General features: G+C 41.6%; 1 pseudogene; it reads right to left on the bottom strand.

Moving 5' to 3' along the window:
* Window positions 1-971: 971 nt before the first annotated feature.
* Window positions 972-15,977, bottom strand: LOC136318356 (histone-lysine N-methyltransferase PRDM9-like; annotated as a pseudogene).
* Between the last annotated feature and the right edge of the window lie 2,663 nt (window positions 15,978-18,640).

Raw genomic sequence — 18,640 nt, 5'->3', positions numbered from 1 at the left:
ATATACTTTTCAAGGTGTTTTGTTCAGATAATAAAGAGGAATATGGAAGGATCCATAGATGCAATAGCAATTAATGCCTTCTGATATTATGTTGCTACTAACCTATCTTGCAGGTGCACATTAAATATCTTTAAGCAAAAGTTACTCTTGATGTTATGACAATTTCTTAATAAGCAAGCCTTTTGAAGTCTTGTGAGAAAAATTAGGACACTGCATGGACTCAAGGACATTTGCCTGAGCAAGCGGTGGTCCTTTGCTAGTTTGTAATGATTTTGTCTGCTAATCTTTCTCTGCTCCCTTGACTCACAACAACAGTGAAGAAGAGTTATTAATTAGTACTAATATTTTAGAAGTTTGTACCAATATTGTTATTGCTATTGTATAACTGTACATTGAATAACTTACCACCTGCTTTATAGTTTATAGATATGAATTAACTGTTATCTGGAAACATGTAACCATAGTGAAACAAAATACCATGTGATTGTAACTTAGTGTGCGTGCATAAAAAGGAAGCTAGACCAGCATTTTGAGAGAGATACCTGGCAGTAAATGTTAACTAGAGAATAAAGAGAAAGAAAAGAATTGGGCTCTCTCACTCAATTTTGCCGATGCCGTCTCCTCCTGTGGGACCCCTGGATCCCCTCTGGGGCTGGACCCCGGCATCTTTGCTTTCAGTGATGGGGAGGGAAAGAATGAGGTATATGGGCATCATAGTTTTATGAAGATTTATTAGAACAGGAGGTGAGAGAACAGAAGAATATGAGTGTTGACATTCCCATATCACTTGAGGAACTATTTGTCCATCTCATCTTTTGCCATGAAAGTGAAGTTGTTTAACTAGTTACTTCTGCACTAATTACAATCTAATGAGGGTATGGGGTCAGTAAACTTTTTATGAATTCCCCTTAGAGCTGGGGTATTGCCTGTGTAAGAGCTATAAATATGGAGACACAATTTACCCTAATGATTCACTCACTCTCCTTGCAAACAAAGGGCTTCTCCCTTGAGTGTGTCCTCTGTTGTCTGAGGAGAGATGACTTCTTTGAAAATCCTTGCTCACACTCCCTGAAAACATAGGGCTTCTCCCCTGAGTGTGTTTTCTAGTGCATGACAAGATCTGACTTTTGTGTAAAGCATTGCTCACACTTCCTGCAAACATAGGGCTTCTCTGAGTGTGTTCTCTGGTGCAAGAGAAGAGTTGATTTTAGTGAAAAGCCTCACTCACACTCCCTGCAAACATAGGACTTCTCCCCCTGAGTGTATTCTCTGGTGCCTTAGGAGAGTTGACTTTTTTGAAAATCCTCGCTCACACTCCCTGCAAACATAGGGCTTCTCCCCTGAGTGTATCCTCTGGTGTCTGAAGAGACTTGACTTCTGTGAAAAGCATCATTCACACTCCCTGCAAACATAGGGCTTCTCCCCTGAGTGTATTTTCTCGTGCCTTAGGAGAGCTGACTTCTTTAAAAATCCTCACTCACATTCCCTGCAAATATAGGGCTTCTCTCCTGAGTGTATTCTCTGGTGTGAGAGGAGAGTTGATTTTAGTGAAAAGCCTCAATCACACTCCCTGCAAACATAGGGCTTCTCCCCTGAGTGTATTCTCTGGTGTGAGAGGAGAGTTTATTTTAATGAAAAGCCTCGCTCACACTCCCTGCAAACATAGGGCTTCTCCCCTGAGTGTGTTCTCTGGTGCGTGATGAGATTTGATTTTTGTGTAAAGCCTCGTTCACACTTCCTGCAAACATAGGGCTTCTCCCCTGAGTGTATTCTCTGGTGCCTTAGGAGAGCTGACTTCTTTAAAAATCATCGCTCACACTCCCTGCAAACATAGGGCTTCTCCCCTGAGTGTATTCTCTGGTGCCTTAGGAGAGTTGACTTCTTTGAAAATCCTCACTCACACTCCCTGCAAACATAGGGCTTCTCCCCTGAGTGTGTTCTCTGCAGTGTGAGATATGACTTCAGGGAAAAGAGTTGTTCACACTCCCTGCAAACATTGGGCTTCTTGCATGAGTGTGTCCTCTGGTGTCTGAGGAGGTCTGTTTCTTTTGAAAAGCCTCGCTCACACTCCATGCAAATGTAGTTCTTCTCCCCTGAGTGTGTTCTCTTGTTTTTGAGAAGATGTGACCCATTAGCAAAGCCTTGCTGACAATCTCCATGCTTGATAGCTACATTTGTTGACATTACTACTCTCACAGACAGTTTTTCTGTGTCCACTGAATTCCTGTTTTGGCCTCTGATCAGTGCTTTCTGTATCATTCTCTCTTGCTCACTAGAGCTTCCCATGTGTCCTTTGGTAAGTTTGAAAAAGACCCTTGAAATTTTCCTTGGCCTGTTTTTTTTAATAAAATGTTTGTACTTCTCTTTGACATTTTGACCTTCAGCTTTGCCATCCTCATTGTGTGTATCAGTATGTTGCTGCTGCTGATTTGCATCCTCTGGGTAGGGATCCTGTGATTGGATGTGTTTTCTTGTAGATGTTCCTGCGAGAATATCAGAGGGGTGATTGCATTCCACATGTTGACTGAAGAATTTCTGACTTGAGAAGGCCAGAGAGAAAGAAGAACATGGGTGTATCTCTGGCTGTGATTCTGCTGAAAGAGAAAATTTTGGTCAGGACAGATGTTTATAAGGCTGCCTGGGTCATATGTTTTGTTTAGACCTGTCCCACAAGTCATTTTTATGAAGTTGACAATCTAATCTCTGTCTCCCACAAAGTGTTTTTTATAGACTGTTTTCTCTTTTCATATTTATGTTCTATATCTTCTTTAGAAATTCAGAAAGCCAATATCAAGGGTCCTTTCTATGCATTGCCAGATGAGGGACTGTCAAGTATCAGCAGGGGCTGTTTCACCTCTTATATGGGTGGAACAATACTGACCTTTCCTTTATACATGTAGCTTTTAGCCCAGTTCTTTATAGAGACCACTGACCCCAACTAGAAATTGCTTCTATCATAGTTTCAAAAAGATGATAAACTGACAATATGTTTTTCCTCAAGCTTCACATCAAATATTCATACTTGATTTTTTTCAGTGTCAGCCCATATTATATACAATGAAAAGTTTTTTTCAAAATATTTTCCTAGCCATACTTTTTAAAAATTTATTTCTCTTTGAGGACAAAAAGAGCAGAAGGAAGAAGAATAAGAGGGAGAGGAGAAGAAGAAGAAAAAGACCAAAAAAAAAGAGAGAAAGAGAGGCATTTATTTATTGTTCTACCTAGACATGCAGTCATTGGTCATTTCTTATATGTGCCCTGACCCAGGCTCAACCTTGGTATTACAGGTTGGAGCTCTAACCAACTGAGCTAACCAGCCAGGTCCCCAATTGTACTTCTTACATGCCCAACTTTCATCCCTCTCCAGCTAATCCATAATCCATTCTCACTTGGAGATAAAGTAATCTCTGAGAAGATTTCCACTGAACTGTACTCTCCAAAAATTAACAAAGCAAAACTTAAAAGAACAAGCTACCCTATAGCAAAGAAGAGCACCATCATCCCAGCTCCCTCAGGAAGGTTTCCAGTATCTCAGCTGGGATCACAGCACTGCATTCCAGGCTTCTGGGCATCTATTGGACCTCTGCTCTTACCCTATATGCTAGACAGAGGTGGTCCTCAGAAAACAGGCCCATGCTAGTTTTCCCAGTGGATAAAGTGTTGGCCCAGCATGTGGACATCCCAGGTTCAAAATCCGGTCAAGGCACAAATGAAAAGTAACTATCTGCTTCTCTTCCCCTTCTCTCTCTCTTCCCCTCCCACAGCCAGTGGCTTGATTGGTTCGATCACCAGCTCAATAGTTTAGTTGGTTCAAGTGTTGAACTCAAGCACTGAGGATAACTCAGCTAGTCTGAGCATAAACCTCAGACTTGGGTTGCTGGGTGGATCCTGGTTGGGGCACATTAAGGAATCTATCTCCCTTCCTCTTACTTAAAAGAAGTAAATTTTTTAATTTTTTTCATCATCATAGGAAATTAAGGTTAGTGTGGTGTTAATAGGCTATCATGTTTTGTGCTTATTGGTTAATGGCAGTTTTTTATTTCACCTGGTGCCTGGGGAATGACAGGAGCAGTGAACAAACAGAATCAAAAGGGCTTAAGAAATGTTTGGCTTATCAAGAAATATTTGTCCTAGAGAGACCTGAAGATGGCAGCAAAGTAGGCAAATGCAAAGACTCCCAGCTCACACCACCAAACTGGATTACAAATTAATTTAAGATAAGTGTGAAAAACCAAATCTGGACTACAAGAACAGCTCTAAAAACTAAGGAGCACAGAACAAGCCACACTGTGCCTGGTAGGGAGTACCAGGAAATGGTGAGTCTCCCCTGCTTAAGGGAACAAAGGGATTGTGAGGCTGAGAGCACAGAAGGGTTCTCATTCCAAGGAAAAGAGTAGTAAATATAGCTCACAGCCACTTGCCTGGTACCTGGGAATGAGGTGTGTTGAAATGGCTGGCTTACCTTTCAAAAGGAAAGGGGGGAGAGTGACAGACAGAGACTGGCAGAGAAGTGCATGGGAGGACCTGAGAAGCTGACTCATCCAGTGCTGGAGAAGGCCATAGCTTGGGGAGAGGTTTATCCTTCCACATAACACAAAACAAGGGGTTTTTGGTCACCCATCTCAAGATATCTCTCCAGCTGCTGATCAACGCAAGAAGACAAAGCTGAAAACAAGAAGTGAAGAGGAGGGGCAGAAACCCAGATCTCCATAGAGATCTGAGATACACCTCCCCTACTGAACCTGAGAAAACACCCTGACCCCAGAGAGAGTAACTGGCAGATCAGGCCCTCAGAGTCTCAGGTTATATCCACCACATTCCTGGATAGTTTCAAATAAGCCCACTGCTGAGATCAGTAAACAAGACTACCACTGAGATAACTCAAAAGAAAACAAACAAATCAAGACTTCAAAATGGCTCGACTAGAAAAGCCAAACCTGACAGTGGATTACAAACGACAGCTGATAACAACCCAAGAAGATTTAGGAAGAACACAAATAAAAGTCGGAGGCCGACAACACCAAACCTAGACTCAAACAAGCCCTACAAACAACACACCCAAACACACAGACATAATGAGAAGACAGAAAAGTGCAATCCAAATAAAACCACAAGAGAAATCTCCAGAAAAGAAATTGTGTGATATGGAAATAACCAAACTTCTGGATACAGAGTTTAGAATAATGATTGTTAGGATGCTAAGAATCTTAGAACAACAATGGATGGTCATTACAAACACCTAAAGAAAGAGATAGCAAGTATAAAAAAGGACACTGAAATATTTTTTAAAAATCAGTCAAAGGTGACAAATACAATATCAGAAATAAAGACCACAATAAAAGAAATTAAAAGCAGAATGGATGAAGCTAAGGATCGAATCAGCAAGTTAGAAAACATGATAAATAAAGGCATGGAAGCAGAGCAGAAAAAAGAGACTCAAAAAGTCTGAGGTAACTCTAAGAGAGCTCTGTGATAACATGAAGAGAAATAACATCCGCATTATAGGGGTTCATAAAGAAGAAGAGAAAGAACAAGGGTAGAAACTGTATTCAACAAAGTCATAGCTAAAAATCTTCCTAAATTGATGCAAGAAAAATTTCACAAGTTCAAAAATCACAGAGAACTGCATTAAAGAGAAACCCAAAAAGACCTACACCAAGACACATCATAATTAAAATACCAAAGCTAAGCGATAATGAGAAAAATATTAAAAGCTGCTAGAGAAAAAAAGACTATAACCTACAAAGGAGCCCCCATAAGAATAAAATCCAACTTCTCAACAGAACTATTTGACTGCCAGAAGGGAATGGCAAGAAATATTCAAAGTAATGCAGAACAAGAGACTACAACCAAGACTACTTTATCCAACAAGACTATCATTTAAAATTGAAGAAGAAATAAAAAGCTTCCCAGACCAAAAAAGAAAACAAACAAACAAAAAAAACCTCAAGGAATTCATTACAACCAAACCTGTGCTGCAGGAAATGTTAAGGGGTCTGTTGTAAACAGATCAAAGTGGGAAAAGAAAAGAGCAAAAGAAAAATACAGCTTTAAAAAATAAAATGGCAATAAACAACTACATAGCAATAATAACCTTAAATGAAGAAGGATTAAATGATTTAATCAAAAGACATAGGATAGGCCCTGGCCAATTGCCTCAGCGGTAGAGCATTGGCCTGGCGTGCAGGGGATCCGGGTTTGATTCCCGGCCAGGGCACATAGGAAAAGTGCCCATTTGCTTCTCCACCCCCCCTTCCTCTCTGTCTCTCTCTTCCCCTCCTGCAGCCAAGGCTCCATTGGAGCAATGATGGCCCGCGTGCTGGGGATGGCTCCTTGGCCTCTGCCCCAGGTACTAGAGTGGCTCTGGTCGTGGCAGAGTAACGCCCAGGAAGGGCAGATCATTGCCCCCTGGTGGGCAGAGAGTTGCCACTGGTGGGCGTGCCGGCTGGATCCCGGTCGGGCGCATTCAGGAGTCTGTCTGCCTCTCCCAGTTTCAAACTTTAGAAAAATACAAAAGAAAAAAAAGACATAGGATAGCTGCATGGATAAGAAAACAGGACTTGTACATAGGCTGTCTACAAGAGACACACCTTAAAACAAAAGATGCACATAGACTGAAGGTAAATGGATAAAAAAAATATTTCATGCAAATGGAAATGAAAAAAAAACTGGGATAGCAATACTAATATTAGACAAAATGGACTTTAAAACAAAGACTATAGTAATAGATGAAGAAAGTCACTACACAATGATAAAGGGAGCAATCCAACAGGAAGATATAACCCTAATAAATATCTATACATCTAAATAGGAGCACCTAAGTATATAAAGCAGACTTTGATGGATATAAAGGGCAAGATCAAGAGCAATGCTATAATAGTAGGAGATTTCAATAACCCACTAACATCACTAGATAGATCCTCAAGAAAGAAAATTAACAAAGAAACAGCAGTCTTAAATGACACACTAGATCAACTTGATTTAATAGATATCTTTAGAACCTTTCACCCTAAGGCAGCAGAATATACATTCTTTTCAAGTGCTCATGGTACATTCTCTAAGATAGACCACATGTTAGGACACAAAAAGCAGTCTCAACAAATTTAAGAACACTGAAATCATATCAAGCATTTTCTCTGATTACAATGGCATGAAACTCGAAATCAACCACAACAGAAAAACTGAAAAATACTCAAACACATGGAAACTAAATAGCATGTTATTAAGTAATGAATGGGTTAACAATGAAATCAAAGAACAAATAAAAAAATTCCTAGAAACAAATGATAATGAGCAAACAACAACTCAGAATTTATAGGACACAGCCAAAGCAGTCCTGAGAGGGAAGTTCACAGCACTACAGGCATTCCTTAAGAAGCTTGCAAAAGCTTAAATAAACCACCTTACCCTTCATCTAAAAGAACTAGAAAAAGAACAGCAAGTAAGGCCCAGAGGTAGTAAAAGGAAGAAAATAATAAAGATCAGAGCAGAAATAAATGACATAGAAGCTACAGAAACAATATAGAGGATGAATGAAACCAAGAGCTGGTTCTCTGAAAGGATAAACAAGATTGATGAACCTTTAATAAGACTCACCAAGAAAGGAAGAGAGAAAACTCAAATAAATAAAATTAGAAATGAGAGTGGAGAAATAACAACTGACACAACAGAAATATAAAATATTTTAAGGAAACACTATGAAGAACTGTATGCCAAAATATTAAACCACCTAGGTAAAATGGACAAATTCCTTGAAACATATAAACTTCTAAAAATCAATCTGGAAGAATTAGAATACATAAAAACACTGATTACAACAAAAAAGATCAAATTAGTTATCAAACAGCTCTGAAAAAACAAAACTCCTGGGCCTGATGGCTTCACTGGTGAATTATACCAAATATTCAAAGAAAAAATAACTCCTATCCTTCTCAAGCTATTTCAAAAAATTCAGGAGGAAGAAACACTTCTAAGTTTCTTTTATGAGGCGAGCATAATTCTGATTCCAAAACCAGGCAAAGACAAAACAAAGAAAGAAAATTATAGGCCAATATACCTGATGAATTTAGATGCTAAAATCCTCAATAAAATATTAGCAAACCAGATCCAGCAATACTGAAAAAAATCATACATCATGATCAAGTGGGATTTATTCTGGGGAGGCAAGGATGGTACAACATTCTTAAATCAATTAATGTGATTCACCACATTAAAAAAAGGAAGGAGAAAAACCACATGATAATTTTAATTAATGCAGAAAAAGCATTTGATAAAATCCAACACCCATTTATGATCAAAACTCTTAGCAAAGTGGGAATACAGGGAACATACCTCAATACGATAAAGGCCATTTCTGACAAACCCACAGCCAACATTATAATTAATGGACAAAAATTAAAAGCAATTCCCCTAAAATCAGGAACAAGGCAGGGGTGCCCTCTTTCACAACTCTTATTCAACATAGTACTGGAAGTCCTAGCTACAGCAATCAGACAAGAAGAAGAAATAAAAGGCATTCAAGTTGGAAAAAAAGAAGTAAAACTATCATTATTTGCAGATGATATGATATTGTATATAGAAAACCCTAAAATCTCAGTCAAAAAACTACGGTACCTGATAAATAAATTCAGCAAGTGGCAGGATATAAAATCAATACTCAGAAATCAGAAGCATTTTTATACACCAACAATGAACAGTCAGAAAGAGAAATTAAGGAAACAATCCCCTTCACAATTACAACCAAAAAAATAAAGTACCTAGGAGTAAACTTAACCAAGGAGACTAAAGACTTGTACTCAGAAAATTACAAAACATTGATAAAAGAAATCAAGGAAGACACAAACAAGTGGAAGCATATACCGTGCTCATGGTTAGGAAGAATAAACATCATTAAAATGTCTATATTACCCAAAGCAATCTATAAATTCAATGCAATACCAATTAAAATACCAATGACATACTTCAAAGATATAGAACACATATTCCAAAAATTTATATGGAACCAAAAGAGAACAGGAATAGCCTCAGCAATCTTAAAAAAGAAGAATAAAGTGGGAGGTATCACACTTCCTGATATCAAGTTATACTACAAGGCCGTTGTACTCAGAACAGCCTGGTACTGGCATAAGAATAGGTATATAGATCAATGGAACAGAACAGAGAACCCAGAAATAAACCCACAGTTCTATGGACAACTGATATTTGACAAAGGAGGTAAGGAAATACAATGGAGTAAAGACAGCCTCTTTAACAAATGGTGTTGGGAAAATTGGACAGCTACCTGCAAAAAAATGAAACTAGATCACCAGCTTACACCACTCACAAAAATAAACTCAAAATGGAAAAAAGGCTTGAATGTAGGCCATGAAACCATAAGCATCTTAGAAGAAAACATAAGCAGTAAGCTCTTGGACATCTCTCGGAGCAATATATTTGCTAATTTATCTCCACGGGGAAGTGAAATAAAAGACAGGATAAACAAATGGGACTATATCAAACTAAAATGCTTTTGCACAGCTAAAGACAATATGAACAGAATAAAAAGACAAACTACACAATGGGAGAACATATTTGACAATACATCTGATAAGGAATTAATAAGCAAAATTTATAAACAACTTGTAAAACTCAACACCAGAAAGACAAACAATATCCAATCAAAAATGGGCACAAGAAATAAATATACACTTTTCCAAAGAGGACATACAGATGGCCAATAGACAAATAAAGAAATGTTCAACATCACTAATCATTAAAGAAATGCAAATTAAATCCACAATGAGATACCACTTCACACCAGTCAGAATGGCGCTCATTAACATAACAACACATGATAGGTGCTGGCAAAGATATGGAGAAAGGGGTATCCTCCTGCACTGCTGGTGGGAATGCAGACTTGTGCAGCCACTGTGGAAAAAACAGTATGGAGATTCCTCAAAAAATTAGAAATGGAACTGCCCTTTGACCCACCCTATCCCACTTATAAGAATATATCCCAAGGACACCATATCACCTACTGAAAAAAAATGCACTCCCACGTTTATGGCAGCATTGTTCAGAATATCAAAGATCTGGAAACAGCCCAAGTGTCCGTCAGTGTACGAGTGGATTAAAAAGCAGTGGTACATATACACAATGGAATACTATGGGGCTATGAAAAAGAAGGAAATATTACCTTTTGCAACAATATGGAGGGACCTGGAAACTATTGTGTTGAGTGAAATAAGCCAGGCAGAGAAAGAAAAATATCATATGACCTCACTCATTTGAGGAATCCAAGGAATACTGTGAACTGAGGAACGGAATAGAGACAGAGGAAGGAATCAAAGGAACCAGAGGAAAAGAGGACAGAGGAAAGGGGATGATAGGATGGGATAAACCTGAAGGAAAGGGGGGAGGGTGCTGTAGGGAGGGGGGGAGGGAGATGTTGAGGGGAATGGGGGAGAGGAGATGCATTCAGGGTCATCCTAGAATCTATGTAAACACAATTAATTAAATTAAAATTAAAAGAAGAAAAAAATTAAAAAAAAATAAATTTAAAAATTTCTCCTAAGTATCAAAGGCATATGAAATGAATCCTTAATTTCTGAACCATCTGATTCAAAATCTTACTGACTTTAGAGTATACCATGAACATTTCAAAGGTGAGTTCTGTTTTTTCTTTCCATTTTGAAGAATGGTTGTGCCCACCTCTAGCTGCTGAGAGCTCTCTCTTCTGCTTGCTTCCACACTTGATGCCCAGCTTCTGGCCATACTCGTCACCATACCAGACTAGCAGCTCACAGTCTGTCTTGATGAGTTGGCAAGTTTGATAGAAAATCTGCCTGCAATACTGAAAGGCCACCAGGTTCTGCTCTTCATCATCCCGGGCACAGTTCACATACCTAAGATTGAGGCAGGTGAGAGAAAAGAAACCCACAGATGATGAGTTTCTACTACCTCTCAGATTCATGTCCAGCTCTGAACCTGACTCTCAGGCTCTGATGTCACCCACTCCCACAGTGCTCCCAGAGAACCTTCTGTTCAATGTCTGAGCCTGTCACAATGTCATACAACTTTCTATCTCCAGGTCTTGCTTACGGTGCTCATCCTGCCTAATACCATTTTCCAAACCCATTTTTAGATGTAACCTCCAGCCTGATTTGCCATAAAACCCAGTAACCTCTAAATTCTCTAAACTAGCTCAGGTCCTGTTTATATCACAGAACTTGATACTTGATGTAGGACTCTGTGTCTAGATTAGTTCACATCATTCAATACTCAGCCTAAGTTCATCTTTTTTGAGAGGCCTTTCTCCATTCTTCTCACATTTTATTTAGGTAGCATTTGATGCCTCACCCAGGTTCCCAAAAACACCTGGAGGTCCCCCTGCACCACCAAAGTGAGAAATAGGGAGGCAGATAGACAAACTCCTGCATGCAACCAACCAGGATCCACCTGGAATGTCCACCAGGGGAAGATACTCAGCCTATCTCATCATTGTGCAGCTGCAACTGAAGCCATTCTAGTGCCAGAGGTGGAGGCCATGGAGCCATCCTCAGTGCTGGGGCCAACTTTGCTAAAATAGAGCCTTGGCTGTGAGAGGGGAAGTGAGACATAGAGAAAAAGGAGAGGGGGAAGGGTAGAGAAGCAGATGAGTGCTTCTTCGTGCCCTGGTGGAATCAAACCCTGGACTTCCACAGGCCAGGCTGATGCTTTACTGCTGAGCCAACTGGCCAGGACTTGGAGGTCTTTTGTCTTAGCAAAATCATAAAAAACAATAATAGCTTATTCACATTCTGTAGCCCCTGATAAAAGAGCCCCTCAGGGAAGTGGACCATGATCATTGCTCTGCAGGCTTCAGAACTCTGTTCTAGTTAGAACGGAGGCTGAGATAATTTGCTGCCCTCATAGGTTTAGGACAGTGGTCGGCAAACTCAGTCAACAAAGCCAAATATCAACAGTAGAATGATTGAAATTTCTTTTGAGAGCCAAATTTTTTAAACTTAAACTATATAGGTAGGTACATTCCTTACTGAGGTAGCACCCACACATGGTATTTTGTGAAAGAGCCACACTCAAGGGGCCGAAGTTTTGCATGTGGGTCTTGAGCCGCAGTTTGGTAAGCACTGGTTTAGGCTATCCTTGGTTTAGGTATCCTGGCACTGTGCACTTCTCAAAAAATAAAAAAATATATAGTTAAATATTTCTAAAATAAATTGTTTTACTCTGTCTGCAATTACTCCTCCATAAGAAGATGGGTTATATGATCTGTATAAGTAATGAATACCTTTATCTAAACTTAAAATTAGAAAGGGCTTAAATTATGTTCATTAGATCAATTAAAGTGTAATCCAGCCCCTCAAAGTTTTTTTCCAGTGACTAAATTTTTTCTAGGATAGAGATTTATATTTTAATGAAATATGCTATATTTTTATTGCCTTTTTTTCCTCTAAATACTTCTTTCCTTGAAAGAGCACTGAATGGAGATAAAAGAGGAACAGAGAATTGAGGGAGACCACTGAGGGAGGCATGATGAGAAGGAAAGATGTATGGGCCTGAGAGGGATGAGTGTTCTCCGTGACTCCCCAAAACTTCTTGGCCTTACCTCATCCGGTTGGCCCAGGATTCATCCTTTCCATCCACATACTCATGGCAGTTTCCACCTTTGGTGATCTGTGTTTCAGAAAAAATATATAAAATCTTTTTTTGGATGTGGAAGTAATAGAAGAATTTTTTACCCTACTGTCAAGAAAGCTCTTTCAGCTTGCATGCATTGCTACTCTGGACCACATGATATTTTTCTTACTCATCACATCTGAGTTGACCTGTTCACTCAGAGATGGGAGGAGGCATTCCTTTGTGTCTGTACCACTGTGCTCCCACTTAACCTGTGATCCTCAACAAGAGTTCAGTACTCTGCCAAGTCCACTCAGTACCCAGAGCTAATCATATTGTCTTCATCCATGTCCTAATATGTAGAAAGGCAGGTCCCACCAAGCCATGGGAGGGATGTGGAAGCCACAAGACAGGAAGAGGTAAATACTTTTCACCTGCCAGGAGTATTCGTTGTTGCCTGCCTCTTCATCTTCTGTGATCTGGCCCTTATATGGGCCAAAGTGCAGACCCACTGGCAGAGCAGATACCTCATTCCACATGCCAAGCCCAGCCTCAGGGATGCCCGATGGTCTGATTCTCAACCCAGGAGGCAGATTGAGGGCTGTGTTGTTTGGATGCCCCTTATCCACTGCACTGTCTTTTACAAATGTAGGGGGCCCATGCACATCACAACTGTCAATGAAGAAGTTCTGACAGTTCTCACAATCTGGGGGTGAGAGCAACAGGAATTAGGGAAGGTGTAGTGCATGTTCCTAGACATATAGAGCTTCAGAGAGAGCCCAGGAACTCACATCATTGAACCTCAATTCTGCAGTGCAGGTCCATAAAAGAATGGAATTCTCTAATGGCCAAATGACCAGATGAAATTATTATATAAAGACATAACATGCTTCTTTGTGAGAGTCACTTACAGAGGTTGTCATCATTCTGGGGTTTGCTGACCTCTTGGTGCACTTGGCCTTTTCTTTCTCGTAGGCTATACATCTTTACTTTAGTCTCCTTTCTCCTGAGTTCTAAGTTGGAGAAGAGTGAATTCGGTGGAGTCTGGAGTGTTAGTCCCTATTTTGTCAAAAAACACATAATGTCCTCCCATCAAATTATCATTCATCCTTTTTATACTTATCTTATATTTTCTTTTGTCAACTATTGGCTCAGAAATTCTCTATAATAGTAAGCCTCTACACTGACTACAGATGGTCAATTCAAATTTGTTTCAAATCTTTCCATTATGAGGTTTAATTTACCAACTTTTAGTTATTCATAAAATATATATTTAGGGCACAGTATATGTAAGGTATTGAGGAAAGGCCTAGTATACAACACCAACAGGGTATGGTTGCTAATATCAGGGGTGTATTTATTGGACAACATGAAAGTGTCAGTTTTTTATATTGAATTTACACCCTAGACCAGGGGTCTCTAAACTTTTTACACAGGGGGCCAGTTCACTGTCCCTCAGACCGTTGGAGGGCCAGACTATAAAAAAAACTATGAACAAATCCCTATGCACACTGCACATATCTTATTTTAAAAGTAAAAAAACAAAACTGGAACAAATACAATATTTAAAATAAAGAACAAGTAAATTTAAATCACCAAACTGACCAGTATTTCAATGAGAACTATGTGCTTGCTTTTGGCTAATAAGATGGTCAATGTCCGGTTCCATATTTGTCACTGCTAGCCATAACAAGTGATATGACGTGCTTCCGGAGCCGTGACATGTGCGTCCCGCATCACTGGAATTAGTACTGTATGTGAGCGATGCTGCCACATACAGGACTCCAAAAGCACAGGATGCGGATGACCACTAATGAAAGAGGTGCCCCTTCCGGTAGTGCGGCGGGGGCCAGATAAATGGCCTCAGGGGCTGCATGTGGCCCACGGGCCGTAGTTTGGGGACCCCCTGCCCTAGACTGTGGCTCAGTGGATAGAGTGCCCATTGTATGTCCCAGGTGTGATTCCGGTCAGGGTACATAAGAGAAGCAACCATCTCCTTCTCCACCACTCCCTCTCCTTTCTTTTCTGTGGACAGCAGCTCAATTGGTTCTAGCATTGGCCCTGGGCACTGAGAAACCTCGGTTAGCTGGAGCACATCATTCTGAGGTGCTAAAAACCAGCTCAGTGCCCTGGTTGGTTGGCTCAGCGGTAGAGCATCGGCCTGGCGTGCGGGGGAACTGGGTTTGATTCCCGGCCAGGGCACATAGGAGAAGCGCCCATTTGCTTCTCCACTCCCCTCCTCCCTCTCTGTCTCTCTCTTCCCCTCCCACAGCCAAGGCTCCATTGGAGCAAAGATGGCCTGGGCCCTGGGGATGGCTCCTTGGCCTCTGCCCCAGGCGCTGAAGTGGCTCTGGTCATGGCAGAGCGATGCCCCTGAGGGGCAGAGCATCGTCCCTGGTGGGCATGCCGTGTGGATCCCAGTCGGGCGCATGCGGGAGTCTGTCTGACTGTCTCTCCCCATTTCCAGCTTCGGAAAAATACAAAAAACAACAACAGCTTAGTATTCAGAAATTGGGGTTACCAGGTAGATCCTTGTAAAAGTGCATATGAGAGTCAGCCTCACTATCTCCCCTCATCTTACCTAACATATAAACAAATACATATGCAAATAAATAAATTGAATTCAACACTTTCAAAGAATATATGCATGTATCTTTACCTTACATATTAGTATTCAAGAGCTCAGAAAATTTGTAAGATTTGCCCAAATCTCCAGTGTTAAATTCACTCTGAATTTAGTAGTTTATATCCAGACCTATCCAAAGTCCACCCCACATACCTAGGCCATACTTGTTAGCCTTTCTAGAGGACTCAGAGGAACTGAAATCTACAAATGATTTTCTTTTACCCAATTTTTAGTGTTTTTCCAGACACATTGAAGAGATGGCTGACACAGGGCCTGATACAATGGTCCCTGGCTCACAACCCCAGCTGCCTTAATCACCACGTTTAATCCTTTCCCATGTGCAATGTGGCCGGCACTGCCCAGACAGCCCTGTTCTGGAGCACTGCTCATCAGCCAGACACCTTCCTCCTCCTCTTGTGATGGCAAGTGCTCTGAATGTTATTTCTTGTGTGCTAATTTTATACTTCTATACCATTCCTGCTCATTAACAGATCTATAAATATGTGTAATTATTTACACATGGAAGCAGTGTAGCAAATTGCCCCTTACTGCACAATGCACTCTTTGCATCGCACTTGTTTGCTCAATGCAAGATCTGTCCCTTGTTAGCTGTTGAGACACTGGGACCTGACCATTGTCAGTTTCAAAAGGGCAGCGCCATGCCTGTGGCCCCTCACCTTGTTGCCTCCTAGTCCATTCTTCATGCGAGTCCTCAGTGTCCACCGCCAGGGTTTTGGTGTCCTGCCAGCGGTGAACCATAAAAGTGGTTAGAGGGGCTCTGAGGCCATGGGAAGAAACAAAATCTTGGTCCCCAAAGCGAATCGCTTGAAGGAGCAGCCCCCACTAAGGGGGGCCTGCCGCCCGTGGTTCCCACATCCTGGTTTCCGTGCCCCATCACCTGTGTTCAGCAGATGTCCTGGTTCCTCTCCACGTTGGGGAAACGCGCCTTCTCCCAGTCACCCAAGGCAGCCACCCCTCCCAGGAGAAGTAGGCGCGGATGTCCCTGAAGGCTTCAGGGTCCTAGGAGGAGACACAGCCATGTGACTTTGCGCAGCAGCCAGCAGAAACCGCCGCTCTCCCTGCTTGGTCGGTTAAGCCTAATCCGGAGAGACTCAAAACATTGAAGACATGAACGAAATCCGTCGATTCCACACCAAAGCTTTATAGTCTAGCTTAGCCAAGCAGCGGCAAATTTGAAAAAAATCTGAGGGAGAGCGCTGGCCCTCTGTTTTACCTAGTTTTTATAGTTTTGCAAGCAGGAAGTACAGAAGCAAAAATTGCAATTAGGTGCCTTTTACCACTAGTGGTTATAGTCATATGCCCTTTAACATGATAGGACCACAGTTCAATTTGCAAGCCATACATCATTTTGGAGAAAACAAAATTTATAAGTCAACACAATGATAGAAAGATGTCTCTTTATGTATTAAAAGACATTACTATATTTTCTAATGTTTATCCACCATCTCTTTGTCCAGAGTCACACATCTTAACTACATGCATTCACATGGAAGAGGTAGTTTTCATGGGGACAAATGCCCGTAAATGGCTCATTACTATAAGAAAAGGTTTATTTTGGCTTTTCTCTTTCCTGCACCTGGCTAGCCATTCACCCCTTTCCCCACAGGTGTGGTGGAATGTCAGGGAATCCATGTTTTCCTTCCCTTTGCATTTATAATACAATGCCAAGGGCCATCCTGATTTTATGCCAATCACACAGTACAGAGATTATTCACAAAATTTCTGTGCACACCTTAACTTAAATTAATAAAATGTTCTTTAAGTCTATTAAAATATTAATATTGATTCTGTAGCTTTCGGTACTTTACAACACCTGCGGGTGAGGTGGCGCAGTGACTCCTCAGGGCTCCTCAGGCCCAGGCTTCCCCCAGCCCACTGCCCACCTCCCCCTCAGCGCCCCCCCACCCCACACAAAATCCCGTCTGCGTCCCTGCTCTGGCCACCCCGCAGGCCCAGCCCCAACGTGCCTGAGCGGGAGATGGCGAGGAGGCTGACTGCTTGGCCCACGGGCACACATTCGCATGTGCGTGTGCTTGCGCTGGGGTGTACAGAGAGGGAACACGTGGGGCCAGCTCCAGGGAAGCAATGACAAGCCCAGCCAGGGACTCCAGCCAAGTCAGTGACCTCCTTGCTCAAGCCAGCCACTTGGGCTTTAAGCTAGTGACCTTTGGGCTCAACCGGAGGCCATTGGGTCATGTCTATGATCCCACACTCAAGCTGGTGAGTCCACGCTCAAGCCGATGAGCTTATTACATTTTTTCTCATTGTTCAAGCACTCTCTTGAGTTCCTCTATTCTACTCTCAAGTTTATTGAACATAGTTATGACTGTTTGCTTTGAATTCTTTATCTGTCCAATTACCCATCTCCATTTAATTAGAACATTTCTCCTGAGTTTTTTTCTTGTTCCTTCATTAGGGGTATATATTCTTCTGTCTCCCCATTTTGTTTGACTTTCTGATTTTGTTCCTTTGAGTAGAATGAAATAGTCCTCTCGCCCAGTCTTGAAAAATTTGTCTTTGTTACATTGTGTGTTGAATAGTTTCAGCCTGCTGGTTGTAGTTGGGGGGAGGTGCATGCAGTGCCTGTCCTGTCACCTGGCCTGAGTGGGTTCTGAATGGGCCACCTGGGTGTGTGAGCCTCATTGCCCATTTAATCTGGCAGTGCTCCTGGTGTAAAAGAGGCTGCGTAGTGTGTTCTTTGCATGTCCTGTTTTAATTATCTGTTGTCAAAGCACATTCTGCACTGGGTTTCCTGATTGCTTTCTTGTATCTCACCCCCCATTAGATCCACCCTTTGTCCCAGGTGGGGTAGCCTGGGTGCACACACAGCCTTAATTTGTTCATTCTTCACCTTCTCAGGGCTTGGCAGCCCTGTGCACATGCACAGCATTGCCCCCCTCACTCCACACTGGGCCACAAGGTTTTGCTAGCTTTTTGCTTTCTTTGGGTAGAGCAGCCTGACCAGTGCAAGCAGCAGCACCTCCAATTTCTGCACTTTCTCTGATCAGGCAGTTCTGTGTGCAGACCATAGCCCATTTGCTGGCTCCCCTATTTTCTAGGAGGGGTAATGACAGTAGTGACCCACTATTTCTGCACTTTCTCTGGATCATATAGTTCTTAAACTGATACCAGAGTGTTTATGCTAGCTCTGCACTCTCTCTAGGTGTGGCAGCCCCATATGCACATGCAGCTCAGTTGGCAAAGTGTCACCCTGCTGTACCTACCTGCTGGGTTGATATTCAGAAAGAAAAGCTCTCTTTATATAAGCTATGCTGCCCTCATGATTCTGTTGTATTTAGCTACAGGGGAGGTGGCTGGGGATGTGCTGCAGTGCCCTGTAGGAGGCCATAGAACATGAATGGAGATACTGTCTTCTATCCTCATGTCTGGGAGATG

The sequence above is a fragment of the Saccopteryx bilineata genome, unplaced genomic scaffold, assembly GCF_036850765.1.
Source record: "Saccopteryx bilineata isolate mSacBil1 unplaced genomic scaffold, mSacBil1_pri_phased_curated manual_scaffold_57, whole genome shotgun sequence".
In the NCBI taxonomy this organism is placed as follows: domain Eukaryota; kingdom Metazoa; phylum Chordata; class Mammalia; order Chiroptera; family Emballonuridae; genus Saccopteryx; species Saccopteryx bilineata.
Note: the sequence above shows the minus strand (reverse complement) of the source record. Positions and strands in the feature narration are given on the sequence as shown.